Genomic DNA, 15,181 nt, shown 5'->3' with positions numbered 1-15,181 from the left:
TCTCTTGGCTCTTCATCTGTATTTTCTCTTTTAAACTGAAGGACTTTTTTTTTTTAAAGGAAAAAAAATAGGAGACACGTGGATAAAACGTATTTCATTGACATTTGGTCCATGGATATTGACTGATTTGCTTTCTTCTTCTTTTATCATGATGAATTATACACAGTGATATTGGAACTGACTTTTCTACTCAACAGAGCATTCCTAGGGAGCTTCAGAAATGACTGTAGGGGGTGAGGTGACCCTCGTTTTTCCAGAGTCTCCGCCGTTTAGCTTCTCCCCAACCTTAAATGGGCTACATAGCAAATAGTCCACATCGCAAAGTCTCAGTTTACAGGCGACTGGGAGCAGCGCCTTTGATCCACAGTTTTGACGATGAAAGCTAAGGATAGTTTACTTTTGAAAGTTTCCCCATGTTCTATATTTTCATGTTCTCACCACAAATTATACTCTTGACTGTAGTTATTATGGTATCTTGTGGGAAATTTAAACATGCACTTTTACCTTTGGCAATATTGTATAAGTATTGTCATGAGTATAACATAGCTTCCAAAAAATGAAACACAAATGTCACTCTTCCTTCATTATGTGATAATTCTAAATGTTTGGTATTTGTGAAATATTTTCATTGGGGACACAAACTGTTTACCCCCCTTTTCATTTCCTTTGGTAATTGACAGTGAACTTTTATCCTTTTTCTCCCAGTTGAAGGACATCTTGATATGTATTATATGTTATTGAGAATAGAACCATGGAGTGAATAAACCTAATATGCAGTTTTTTTTTTTAGGACAGGGGTTGCTAAACTTCTACTCCAAGATACAAGCATTCCTATTTGTGTCAGTGAAATTTAGCCACCCTCATTCTTGAGTATATTTCTGAATATTCATAATAGTACAGACTGCTAAGTCTGAAGCTGGGCCAATAGTGCTGACAAGTCCAGAATACAGTATTAGACTAATATAGATTTCACATACACAAACGTTGGAAACTTTTCCTTCAGTTTGTGAAGTAATCTTGTGTCCAGCATTGTCCCTCAAACTCATTGAGGCTGTGGTATTTAGAGTGAAATTTCTGGATGAATTCTCTTGAGCTTCTGTGGGGTTCCCAAGGTATGTTAGAGATGGTAGCATAAATATTGCAATTTAACTCAGTGAGCATCTTTTGGAGGACTCCTGCAATCTTCAGGGTACAATGTATGTACTTGCATATGTGCACGTGTTGTCCTCAAAGACTTAGTAGATATTGTCACAAATGGAGAATGCTTTGTTGACTTGCTAATTTGGGAAGTCTATTCCTTATAGAGAAATATTTGAGTGTTGAAAAAAATTCCCAAGTCCATCCAACTTTTGACCTGATTTTCATCAAACCAATTGTGCCATTTTGTACATACCAGAATAAACAAAACAAAAAACCCCCCAAAAGTTGTGTTTCCAAACCTGGTTTAAATATAAAGGCCTGAATGAAAGGATACATTTTTATTATGTTATTGTCTTTAAACTGGCAATGAAGCGCTCTCTCTCTCTCTCTCTCTCTCTCTCTCTCTCTCTCTCTCTCTGTGAGTGAGTGTGTGTGTGTGTGTGTGTGTGTGTGTGTGTGTGTGTGTGTGTATGAACAAAAGGCTGTGGGTTTCACTGGAAAGCCCCACCTCGCCAACACTGTAAAGTGGTTAAGCAGCATTTGAGAGTTGGAAGTGGCCTTAGAGGCCATCTAAGACCCAACTAGTCACAGGTGTTAAAGACTGCATGCTGAGGAAGGGCCAGGACTCAGCCTCCCTTCTCTGCCTCAATGCACACAGCACGCAGTCATGAGTGTCAGGTTTCACCAGCCTGGGAAAGAGAGAGTAACAACAGCGCACAGTTGCCAGCTTTAGTAATTCTAGTTCCTGGAAACAAGGACAGAAGCCTTTTAGTTACTCGAACACCCAAACCTTTGCAGCTTCTATTGAATAAATCATTTAACTGTCAGCAAATTATAGTGTTGGGAAGTTTACATCATCCCTTAATGGAAGTCCGTGGAGATTAAAACTCTTGACACACAAAAAAGAAAGCTGACCTAGAGAAAGATGGGCCAGAGATGAACATTGAACACATTTTTAGGCAGCAAAAGGCTCGCACACGGTAGCCTACTTAAAGTCGTGCTGATCTGAACACTTGGCCTGGAGATTGGCTGTGTGACCTTGTGTCAGGAACAGCGCCACTCTATTGACAGACTCATTGTGCGCACACTAGCAAGCATTCGCTCGTGCAGGGGACAACTCCACGAAGCAGGTACGCTTTCCCTCTCACTTCACGGATGGAGATGACTCCAAGAGAAACCCAAGTGCAGTAGGCAACGTCTGAAGGCTGGCAAGCAGATGGGCCAGCTGCAAAAGGCGCCCTGCTCAGTCGCCCGCCCCCAGGTGTCAGACACAGCATTGGTCCAAGCCCATGCGTAGTTCTGGAGCCATCTCCCGGCGCTGCCGGGTCCGCGGACACCCTCTTCCTGCAGAGGGGCTTGGGCAAGTCGGCCTCCCCCTGCAGCCCGGCGGGAGCGCGCCGGGCGGGAGCGCGGGAGCAGCGCACGTGCCGCCGGGAAGGCAGGGGCTGCCCGCCCGCGCCAAGATGGCGGCGGCCGCGGCCGCAGCGGCGACTGTTGGCGGCCGGTGAGGCGGGCGGGGCCGGCGGCGCGGAGGCGGGGTCCCGGGCGAGCCGCCCTGGGGAAGGCGGGGGCCGTTTCCATAGCGGCGGCGGCAGGAGGTGTCGCGCCGGGGAACTTCCTGGTTCCCGGGCTCGGCTTTGCCGGGAGCCTCCTGGAAGGGAAACAATGGGGCGGAGGGCACTGCGGTAGCCGCCGCCGCCGCCGCCGCGCCGGACCCTGTCGGCCTCCCGCGACTGGCCGCCGTCGCCGCTGCTGGGACCGTTTGGAGGTAACTTCTTTTTCTCTTCAGCCGTTGCTAGAGGGGCTGGCGGGGTCTAAAGGCGAGGGGGCTAGGACTGAATTGGCTCTGGGCAGCCGGCCGCCGCCATTCCCAGCCCCGGGCAGAGGACACGCTGCGGCGGCGCGGCCTGGACGGAGCCAGCTCCCGTGGAGTCCGCGCGCCTTGTTGCGCGCGCGCGTGGGGGGTATGCGGTGTGATTGACAGGCGGGCGGGCGCGCGCGGGCGAGCCGGGGGGACCCGGAGGGCCCGGCGCTGCGTGCAGACCCCCGGGGAGGCAGAACGCTTTGGCCGCCTTCCTCCTCCTCAACCCCGCCACCCCGCGTGCAAGTTTCGGTCCCCGGGGAGACGTGTCTCCCTCGCAAGTTTCAGTTGCGTCCTGCCGGAGCGCGAGTGGGCAGGACCCAGGCAAACTTCGCCGGCTGAAAAAGATTGCCTGGATGTCACAAGAACTTTGGAGCAGCCCCGGGGAGGATGGGCGCGAGGGAGGGAGCTGGAAAGCCTAGCAATCGGTGCGCCCTTGCAAAGTTTTGCTGGAGAGTTTGGAGCTCCGGGGAGGCGGCGTTTCGGGGTGGGCTGGGGTGGGGGTGGGGGTGGGGGATGAGCACCGTAGGTCGCAGGTGTCTTAATGCCAGCGAATGGGAGAAGTCTTAACTCCGTGATGGGACGTTCATGTTTGTTGAGCATCGGGATCTCTGGGCTTTTTCTAGACACACTCCATTTAATCGACAGATACTTTAAATCAGCGTACAAGGTGTTAGCTAACATCACGGCATTTTCGAATAAAGATGCGTTGGTAGACTCTTCTGTTCACTCATTTCCTCACCCCAGATGATTTTTTTTTAAGACTAATATGCGTTGTGCCTTATGGATTGGAAAGGCTTGGTGAAGTGGGGGCAATACTGCGACACGAATGGAAGAAGTTGTAAGGACAGTGTCTAAGTATTCTTGCTGGAATAATTTAGTCGTGGATCTCCTTCGTCCCTTTGTCCCTTCCTTCCTTTTCTTTCTCCCTATATAATTAGATCTATGAGACAGCTGTTTCATAGCTCAGAAAAGTTTCACAGTACAGTTGAGATGACCCGTGCCCAATTCTCTCCCATACTGAATCTCTGGGAGTTTTGTCGGTGCTGGTGGTAACTAGGGCAGAGTTTTAAATTGTTTTCCCTTTCTTGAAGTCGCCTTAATAATCAGTAAACTGGCCTAAAATGAACAGTGTCTCCTTGCGCATCTCGCCAAGACCCCACAATTAACAAAATAGTTTCTAGTTTGCCATAATTTTATAGGGGAAATTGTAAGTGTGCCGCCCCTCTCGTTCACTCCTTAGTTTGTACTCTCCTCAGGCCATTAAGCCTGATGGAAAAGGAAATGATACTAATAACAATGTGAATTGACTTGTAAGGGGAATACAGAGCCCTAATTGCAGGGACAGGTGCCCTTAGTTGAACAATGGGGCAGTCTCACAAAGGTATTCAAGAAGTGTCCTTTGTCTAACTTTCAGAGTTTGGGTTCTGAGCCTTAGTGCTGCTTGCCACTCACTTTTTAAGCAGACTGGACAGCTTGGGTTGTCCTTAGTTCTGTGAGTATAATTCATCAGCACCCTTTTGCCTTAAAAAAAAAATATATATATATATATATATATATATATATATGTGTGTGTGTGTGTGTGTGTGTATACATATACATATGTGTATATATTAATACTTTTTCTTTCATTGGATTTTTTAAATTTACATTTCAAATGTAAACCCTTTCCTGGTTTACCCTCCAGAAACCACTATCCCATCCCCCCACCCCCTGCTTCTATAAGGGTGCTCCCTTACCCACCTACCCACTCCCTCCCACCTCCCCACCCTGACATTCCCCTACACTGGGGCATCAAGCCTTGACAGGACCAAGGGCTTCTCCTCCCATTGATGACTGACAAGGCCAAAAAAATATATTTTAAGATTTGTTATTTTATGTGTACGAGTGTGGCCTGCATTTATGCGTATGCGCCACCCGAGTGCCTGTTGCTCTCAGAGGTCAGAAGAGGGTGTCAGATCGCCTGGAACTGGAGTTCCAGATGGTTGTGGGCCGTCATGTAAAGCAAACCTGAGTTCTCTGGAAGAGCAGCAAGTGTTCCTAACCACTGAACCGTCTCTCCAGCCCGCCATTACTCCCTTTCAGGTGTTTTGTTGTGCAGGTAACCCTTAGTGAGGACAACTGGTCTGGTTAAACAGGTACCTAAGGAGAAGTGTCAGACTTGGTGTTGGGCGGATATTGACTGATCGTCTCCATGCCCTGTGTGGGAGCCAGCAGATCCAGTCTGGGTCTCCAGGGCCAGGCAGTTTGCTGTGGCCTAGCTTTTCCATCCTGCTGAATTATTGATACGTTTTGTAGCCAGGAAGCATGGGTGGAAGAAGCCAGTGAGTTCAACCTTTTAGCAAATTGAGAACAAAATGATTCTGGTTGAGAAACTGAGGAACGTTAGGAAGGCAAAGAATTTAGAATACTAAAACTTTGAGAGTTGCTACTTCAGGTGGAGAGGAGGAGACTTTTTCTGGCTCTGAGTTTAATTCTACTTTAACCATCCTTGTTTTGTAACTGGTGCAATTCAGAATAATTACCACAGACTTACAGTTTGCCCCTCCAGTGTAATTTGTGAGAAGCATTCTCCATTTACAGATGTGATCTAATTATATATTAGAGAATCATTTTCCCCTCTAAAAGGTTTCTACCATTTTTTGCAATTAACCTAAGAATCACAATTTGAAGAGAGTCTGACCTGTAGCATACTCCTACATAGCATACAGGGATTAGAGGGTGTGGGAATTAGAGGCACAGAGGCCATTCCCGGCTGGCTAGGATCATCTACAAGCTCTCTCACCTCAGGACTCAATTCTTCAAAGCTTATTTCTTTATAAAATTGGGATATTTGAGGGCGAGGGGAAAGGGTGTACACAGTACAGAGTGAGGGTGACTGATGTGGAGGTCACAGGAGAGCGTTCCCCACATGGCCCGTGTGCACCGCCACTGCTGGAAGAGAAGCTCCTGAACCATTCTCTCATCTGCTTCCTACTCATCCCAGAGGGTGAGTCAGTCTGCTTGATCCTCACGGCCACACAAGACCTGGGAGGGACGGTTCACTGCAGTGTCTGCTTCTAGAGCTCTTGGGTTACTGTTAGTTTCTATAGCTGTAAAACTCGAACTAAATGCTGAGTAAGACAGGCTTTGTTCTTCCCAGAATCAAGATTGTAGTCATTGCTGATTATTGATTTAGTGAGGTTCTGTTTTCCCTCGTTGACTTAGACTACCTTATTTAAACATGCCCTGTCTTCACAAAACTCTGGGAGCCGGCTACCCTAAGGGAAAATGTCTAGGGTTGGGGTTGTTTCATTGGCTCCCAGCACGATCAAGATGGACTCTGGAGCTTGGTGTCTCCCTGAGTGGTTCGGCGGCACAGAGATGACTTAGTTACCTGGTGGCAGAGGTACACCTTGGGCCCTGGTGACACTTAATGAGTGTAGCAGAAGGTGTGTATTCCACCCCCGGAAGCTCTCTTCCACTTGTTGAATTAAGAAACAGATAGTGCTCGAGGGCAGCAGCAGACTGTCGTCCAGACGCTCAGTGTATTAATTTATGTTACCACGTTACTGGGGTGGGGGTGGGAATGTCCCTGCTTCACTGCAGCAGCCTTGCAGGATCCATGCACCACCTGCTCCCCGGGAGCTGCTGGCTTCTTCACTTGGTCGGTTTTCCAGCAGTTTAATTTATCAGTATGAATGGAGTAAGATAAGACGAAGTGAAATAAAAATCACAAAAGAAAAACATTGAATTGGTGTGGAGGATGGTTTAGAAATCTGTCTTACCTGAGCAGTTTAATCTTAAAATTCTTTATCGGTTCGCCTTGAGTTCCTAAAAATGACATTTTCTTCCTTCCTTCCTTCCTTTCCTCTTTCTCTCTCTTTCTTTTTTTCTGTTTCTTTCTTTGTTTGTTTCTTTCTTTCTTCTTTCTTTTTGTTTCAATTTGGGATTATAGTTTTACTACTCTCAGTGTTTACCTGAATTTTGCTGTGTTATTCTATTATTACTGTTTTGTGCGTGGGTGCACACTTATGCAGGAGGGGTGGCACGTGATTGAATGTGGCCCATGTGCTCCCCAGAGTTGAACCTTGTGTGCCTTTCCTAGGAACTGCCCTCCTCATGTTTTGGTAGAGAGACTCTGACCTGGCCTTGCTGATTAGGCGAGGGCCGCTAGCCTGTGAGCTTCAGGAACCCTCCTGTCCCCCTCCCTAGTTTTCTTCCAAGCTGTCCTTCCTTTTGGGGTTTGTTTTGTTGAGGTCTTAATTGAGATCAAGGGGATGGATGGTTCACTTGGTCTCTCTGACACTGTGGCACTTTGCCTTTTAGTGTTCAGGGCTGCCTAAGTACAGTGCAGCCTCTCAGGTACCTGTTTTGGTCAGCATCAGTGTCCTGGGATAAAAAAGCCCAAGGGTGCCACACTCTCTAGTTGGGATTCTTAATCTCTTGGATGGTGATTGCTCACTCGTTAGTATCTTGTTAGTTCTTGAATATACCCTTTAAAAAGGTTGTATCGTTTGCATCCAACAATGTGTACTAGTCTTAGATGTATATCCCTACGAATTTCTATAATATAATTAACTCAGTTCAATCTATAGAGTATATCTGGTGCCCCTGAGGCTTATTACAATTGTTTTCCCTCAGTGCTGTCTTCCTATTTTGAATTTATCCAGGATTTAACTTTCTGTCACCATAGGTTAGTTTTAGATTTTTAGTTTTTCAAGAAACAGTGCCATGCAACATACACTGCTTTGTGTTTGGTTTCCTTCCTTCAGCGTTGTATTCTGTGAGTGGATTTTACTTAATGCTGTGTCCAGCAGTTTCCTTTCATGTCCAGGATTTGTTTTAGTTACTCTGGCTACCTGGAAATTTGTTCATGATTGTAGCTTAAAACAATGGGCAGTGCTTATGTCTGGGTCACTCAATTTCAGGTCGGGCTGTTTGAGGGTTACACCTACTGTTGTAGGAAGGGTTGATTCTGTGTCAGAGTCAATGAGAGGACACTTAGATGTAGCTTACAGTATGGCTCGAGGTTGTTCCCATAAGCTGTGTGGCTGGATCCCAAGAATAGAGAGGTCGGGGGTGGGGGGTGAGCCACAAAGAAGCTATATTGTCCTTGTCACTTGGACTTGGCACTCCTGTGCTATTAATGCCCATCGTATATTAATTACTACTCAAGGCAGTTGTAAGATGCTCTTTGTGAAGAAAGGGGAAATGGCCCTGGGTTTTGACTAGAAGAGACAAGATTCTAAAAATCACACAGGATCATCCTGCAGTAACCAGCATCAGAAAACAGATTGCCTCAATGGTGGCCTAGCCCGTTCTACTTTTAACAAGCGTGTGGATTGCTCTCCGTTGTTTGCTGCTACAGTCCAGCTCCGGTGAACATTCTTACTCGTGTATTTTGTTGGCTATATAAATTTCTTCCTTTTGGCTGCCCTAGAAGTGGAATTGTTTACCTATAGGTAGACACTCAGTTCACTTTAGTAGTCGATTAGCAAACATTTGTTCAAAGTGTTGGTGCCATTTTATCTCCTTGGTATTTTTAACATCTTAAAACTACCTGTGGTGTATGTTGCCTTATAGGCAGATAGGTGGGGTGGTCTGCATCTATCAAAGGTCTTCCACCCTTGTGGAAATGCAGGTCTTCTCGAATGTGTATGGTGTGTGTGTGTGTGTGTGTGTGTGTGTATGGTGTGTGTGTGTATGGTGTGTGTGTGTGTATGGTGTGTGTGTATGGTGTGTGTGTGGTATGTGTATGGTGTGTGTGTGTGTGTGTGTGTGTGGTATGTGTGTGTGTGTATGGTGTGTGTGTGGTGTGTGTGTGTGGTGTGTGTGTGTATGGTGTGTGTGTGTGTATGGTGTGTGTGTGTGTGTATGGTGTGTGTGTGTATGGTGTGTGTGTATGGTGTGTGTGTGGTATGTGTATGGTGTGTGTGTGGTATGTGTGTGTGTATGGTGTGTGTGTGTATGGTATGTGGTGTGTGTATGGTGTGTGTGTATGTGTATGTGTGGTGTGTGTGTGTATGGTGTGTGTGTGTATGGTATGTGGTGTGTGTATGGTGTGTGTGTGTATGTGTATGTGTGGTGTGTGTGTGTATGGTGTGTGTGTGTGGTATGTGTATGGTGTGTGTGTGTGTGGTATGTGTGTGTGTATGGTGTGTGTGTGGTGTGTGTATGGTGTGTGTGTGTGTGGTATGTGTGTGTGTATGGTGTGTGTGTGGTGTGTGTGTGTGGTGTGTGTGTATGGTGTGTGTGTGTATGGTGTGTGTGTGTGGTGTGTGTGTGTGGTGTGTGTGTGTATGGTGTGTGTGTGTGGTGTGTGTGTATGGTGTGTGTGTGTGTGGTGTGTGTGTGTGTATGGTGTGTGTGTATGGTATGTATGGTGTGTGTGTGTGTGTGTGTGTGTGTGTGTGTGTGCACACTCGTGAAGGTCCAAGGCTAGTATGGCTCTGCCTTATTCACCGACCCTGTGTCTCAGCTAAAACAGTTTTCTGGACATTTCTGCTGGTCTCAAGCCAGCCTTTGTGCTCCAGTGGTCTCATGCACACCCACCTGGCCTTTACGTGGGTTCTGCTGACTCTGACTTCAGACAAACACAGTCTCTTTCCCTCCGAGCCACCTCCCCAGCCCATGAAGCTTCCATGCTTATACCCAGCTAGAAGCTTAGTTTTTGGAAAATAGAGATTATGGAGAAAGGTGTGATTGTGAAGTACTAGGGCGGTTTTCAAAACAGTATTCTATGGTATGTATTCAATGATTATGTGCATTAGTTACTGAAGAGAGCTTTTAGATTTTTATTTTTATTATTTATTTTAGGAATTTTTTTAAGATATTAACAATGTATGTGATGATAATCATGTTTCGTTGATATCTGAGATCATTCTCCAGACCTGCTTGGGGTTTATTTTCCTGACTGGTAACACAAACCCTTCTTTCCAAGGGTAATACTTTGCCATCGTCGAGGGCTGCCAGAAGAGCGTTGTCTAGACTCAGACTTACTGTTGCGTCTGCTGTCTCACTATGTGAGCCACTTTGACGGTTTCCCCTCCGGTCAACGGGATCTTCCCCAGTCCCCCTTTAATGTGGCATTTGTTTTAGCTCATACCTCAATGACTGCGATAGTTGATTTCTTGATCCTGCTTATGCTAAGGAAACTAGAATCTCAGCTTCTCATTTAATTCGGATTAGTCTTAAAGTCATAAATAACACAAGTTACAAATAGAACTTGAATATTGTGTTTCAACTTCCTTATTTTATGAGCCCAAAAATGTATCAGGACTATTAATGCACACATCAACTTTATATTTAGTTCACCAGGGCACCTTTCACACAGGATCCTGTGATACTCCTGGGTGCCAGTCAGCCTGGAAAATTTAACTGTGACTTCTGCACACGCAGGCCCAGGGAGGCCAAGTGGACCTTGTCGTTGCTTCCTTGTGAGGCCTTTCGTGCAGCTGACCACTATCTTGCTGGCTTCCAGTTTCATACACGGTACCTTCAGATCTCTGTACTCGCATCCTCTGGCTTGTATGAGTCCTGACTCTCAATACAGTGCCTGGAATTCACGGGAGCCCTGGCACCACTTCTGCCAGTTGGCTTCTGTTGGCTTGTTCTGACTTTTCCTCTGTTAGCTTGGGATGCCTGGGATCAAGTTTGTCTTTGGCCCTAAGCTACTCGGGGAGTTTTTATGTATTGTAGAGTTGAATTAATATTTATTGAACGAGCAGATGAGTGTATTTTGGTGTTTAGATTTTAACTGATCAAGCATTCCTTGGATATATGTCTTAACTGCCGAACCCACCACTCTACTCAGTTCATCTCACTCTTTGATCTCATTAGCAGGAAATATTTTGTTCACTTAGTGAGCAACCCCTTTTCAGAGTCAGTGACAGATCACTGTACTCTCCTTGTGCTGGGTAAATATTCGGCTGTGGGAATTTAGTACTGTGTTCTGTGGGTCTGTGTGGCTCTAGAGTACTTTACAGGAAGTGACAGGGGTGAGAAATGTCTCAGTGAATAATGTCTGTAGTATTTACCGGAGTCATTTCTTCATGTAGAGTAGGAAGACACTACCTGGGAATCTGCCCTGGCATATGTAGTAGGACTAATGAGCTGTGACTGAATTAAGAAAGGAAGGTACTGGAATTATTATAATGTAAACGTTGTGAAGGGTTAGTATTGTGTTCACAGCTTTGTAGCTGTGTCTAGCTACTGCCTGGCTCCCCTGGGAGCCAGGGTTTATTGCATGAACAATAAGTGCATATATTATATATTTTTTTTAGTTTAAAAACTGTAGTTTTAATTTTTTTTTGATTCTTTTATTATGTAGCCCTGGCCTGGAACTTGCTCTTTAGGCCAGAACCCTGGCCTCATATTCATAGAGTTCTTCCTGCCTCTGCCTTTTGAGTGCTGGGTTAAAGGCATATGCCACCACACCAGGTTACATTGTCTGTTTTAAATTTAAAAACTGAAGTCAAACAAGTCTTGGATTGTGAGCCTTTGAGGAAATAAACATGAGGCGGAAAAGCTTGACTTCCGACGTGCTTTCTTGATGGTTCTGTGATGCGGGTGAGTAAAGGCCGCTGCAGCGCCCTTCATTCCCTTCCCTTGCATTGCCGGGGAGTCTTAATGGACACAGGTGATTAGTAATGAAGGATCTAGTCGGTTGTTTATTATTGGGCATTTATGTTTAAATTTTTGCGATGTTATAACTACTTCTGGGGTAGAGGATTTTCTCAAGCATTCCATGGGAGGGGAGAGGGCAATGACTTTTCAACAATAGTAATTCAGGAAAGTGAGCTACTGGGAAAGACTTACGCAGGATTATACAGCTGTGCAGGTGAGTGGTTGGACAGCACGGCTGGTCCAGGTCTTTGGGTGGCCAGATGTGTGTACATGGACAGTGTCTGCTCGGCTCTTCCTCCATGAACCCGATGCTTCAGAATGAACTACCTCCCCACGTGCAGTCAAGCCGCACAGTACCTGCCTTTGTCTCTTACACCTAAGGAATGAGAGTCACTGCGGCCGCTCTGTCCCTTCACTGCTGATGAGAGATTATAACTACGTGTATTTATGTTACTTGTATTTAAAATTTCTGTACTTTTGGGAAATTTTTAAAAGATACTAGAATACAGTTTAATACAAGATTTGTACAAGAGGTTACGTATGACATAAAGACTCCCTCAGCTTAAGTGACAGGATGTTAACTACCAGTCTCCTCCTGCTTGACTGTCCTATCCCAGCCTCCCGCTGGCTTCAGGAACCTAGGTCATGTTCCTGTGTTCCTCCCTACAGTACATTAGCTACCTGCACATCTCTAACTAATGCATCGCTCACTTTATGTATTCTGTAAGTGGGGCAAGTGAGCTCACGTGTCCTCGACATCAGTGGTCCATGTATAAGTACTTTTACAGCACAGCACACGTGAGTGAGAATAGATCAGTAATTCCGAGATGTACTTTTGGTTGATATGGGTACTTGTGGTTCATTTCATTGATTCATAATGCTCAGTAATAAACAGGTGATGTAACTGATCCTTCTGCAGAGTTTTGTTTTTTGTTTCTTTTGCTATGACAAACAGCATGTTACCAGTTCCCCTTCCCTTTCTCTCTCTTACAGTCAGTCAAAACTGCTAGGAAGTTCTCTCTTCCTTTTTGTGGTATGATGCTGGGATTTGAACCCAGGGCCTTGCGAGTGCCAGGCAGATGCTGAGATTGGACTCTGCCCTCAGCCCCAGGGTGGTTTCTGGTACCTCCCGTCACAAACATGGCAGCACAAACATGGCGTGGATCCTCTAGCCACGCCTCCCTGCCTGAGTGGCATTTGCCAGCTCTTCCTCTTTGCCGCCTTAAGTCCAGCTTCTACGAGCCTCACTTGTTACATTCGTTTCCCATAGCTAGTATGGGCCTAGGTTTCTGAATGCACTCTTTCTAACTTGAAACTTTAGTTCATTCTTTTTGTTCTTTCAAGAGAGGGTTTCTCTTTATAGCCGGTGCTGTCCTGGAACTCCTTCTATAGATCAGGCTGGCCTCAAACTCAAGAGATTCATCTGCCTCTGGGATTAAAGGCGTGTGCCACGACAGCCTGGTTTAGTTAATTTGTTTTTAAAGTTAGTGTCTTAAGACTTGTTTTGTTTTTACTTATGTGTACGTATGTGGATCTGTGTATGTGCATTTGTGTGGACCTATGAATGCTGGGGCCCACGGAGGCCAGTGGTGTTGGATTCCCTCGGAGCTGGAGTTAAAGGATGTGGTAAACCACTTGGTGTGGGTTCAGGGAATCAAACTTCAGTCCTCTGCAAAGGTGTACCTGCTCTTAACTGCTGAGCCATCCTCCTGGCTCTGTAGTCAGTGTCTGGATTCTCTGGCTTAGTCACCTTTGGCTGTAATATTGCAATTACCACAAAATTTCAATGGCTGACAGCAGACATTTCTAGCTTGTAGATCTTCACCCTTGGCTGTGTTTGACTGAGGTTGGCTGGCTTTGGTCGTAAGCTGTGGGCCATCTTCAGTTAAGTGTCAATTTGGGCCCAGCGGGGTCCTTTGGTATCCATTTCTAATGCTCCTATTCAGCTCAAGAGAATGTAGGCAGACTCTTACAGCCTCCAGTTGGGTGTAGTGGGTTCTGCTCTATTCCAGGAAGACATATTACCCCCGCCCCCCAAAGCCAATGTGTGAAAAGTATGGTAAATGCTGGACTTTGCAGAAATACTACAAAGTACCTAGTATGCAAACTTGTGATTTTAGGATACGTTTCTCTTCTCTAGGGAAAGGTAACTAGGTGAGGAGAGAGGGAGCCTAAACATTTTATGTTGTGTGCTGGTGCTACTAAGTCACTTGGTTGCTAAAGCAATCCATAGACTGCCTACTTTGACAGTAGACAGGGCGTGGCCTGGGGAGCCCATCTCGTTTTGAAGCAGTGATGAGCATAAAGAACCTTGACCGGCCGACCTTCACTGTGTCATTCAGGAGCAAGCTCCACCGGCCACTGGGAGTCTGACCGTGCTCCGTGAGTGCAAGTGCAAGATGGACTTAGCCTTTCTTATTTGCTTTTTTTCCCTCCTTTTTTTTCTGGGAGGAGGTCACAAGGGTGGGAGGTGGACCCAGGGGACTGGAAGTGAGTATGATCAGGGAGCATTGTGTGAAATCCCCAAATAGTACAAATAGTAGGTGGGGTAAGAGTTGTTGGAGTCTAATGCGTGCTTTGCATGTCTGTAAACTGTAAGCTTACAGTTTGAACTAAGTCTGAACACCCTTACAGTGTCTGTACGTTTTATGATCCTGACTGAAAACATTGTTATTTTTAACTTTGTGTAGGCCCATATGTTTGCCTGTGGGTTTGTGTAACATGAGCGCAGGTGGCTGAGGAGGCCGGACAGAGGGCTCACGGGGCTCTTGGAGTGGAACTTCTGGGCAGCTGTGAGCCACCTGATGTGGGTCATGGACCTGAATTATTCGTTCTTCTGGAAGAACAAGAATCTCTCGAACTCCTGAGCCACTCTTCCAGCCCCTGTCCTAATGTTTTTGAAGATAATATTTTTAGTGCGGAGAAAATTCTTTATGTCTTAAATATCAGAAAAGGCTTTATTTGGCTTCTTATGGTATGGTAGGAAGGAGGCATGACATCCTGTGAGGTACTTTGATATTTCCACTTAGAAAACCCAACATTACATGTGTGTGAACATGCGGCCCCAGGCAAAGGGTAACTGCTCCAAGTGTGAATGCTCGTGGACTCTTGGGGCCTTGGTTTTATCGGTTTTGTGATTTTGTGACATTTCCTGCCTTTTCCTGTTGTCATTCAGCATGCCCCATCTCTTAGTTTCCAAGGAGGGAAATCAAATCCAGTAAACTTAATCCAACACCATCGAGGAGTGTCTTTATGGTGAGAAACTTTGGACACGTATCTGAAGCTAATGTGGGATCATATGCGATTGTAGGTTTGCCACACTACTCATTTCCGTGGGGTAATTGGGTTATCTGGGAAGGTAATCGCTGGCTAATGCACAGATGAAGAAGAAAACCTGACAGCTGGGGTCAGGTGACAGGTGGCAGAGCCTGATTAGACACCACTGCTAACTGCCGTGCAAGCCCATTGGTGCATACACATGGCTGATGCAATCTCTACATTGTGCATCTTATATGATCTGAGTACAGTGCATGGACACAGCAAAACGAATCTTTAGAAGTGCCTTCCTAACTA

At 45.9% G+C, this 15,181-nt stretch overlaps 1 protein-coding gene across 3 annotated transcripts in view; it reads left to right on the top strand.

Moving 5' to 3' along the window:
• Positions 1-2,195: 2,195 nt before the first annotated feature.
• Positions 2,196-15,181, top strand: part of Usp6nl (USP6 N-terminal like) — a 130,351-nt gene continuing 117,365 nt past the window's right edge. The window contains exon 1 of one of the 3 annotated variants that reach the window (XM_087590240.1): positions 2,196-2,270. The gene's annotated coding sequence lies outside the window, so the exon portion shown is untranslated. 3 annotated transcript variants of the gene reach the window in all.

Source organism: Rattus norvegicus, chromosome 17, assembly GCF_021556685.1.
Source record: "Rattus norvegicus strain SHRSP/BbbUtx chromosome 17, alternate assembly SHRSP_T2T, whole genome shotgun sequence".
In the NCBI taxonomy this organism is placed as follows: Eukaryota; Metazoa; Chordata; class Mammalia; order Rodentia; family Muridae; genus Rattus; species Rattus norvegicus.
Note: the sequence above shows the minus strand (reverse complement) of the source record. Positions and strands in the feature narration are given on the sequence as shown.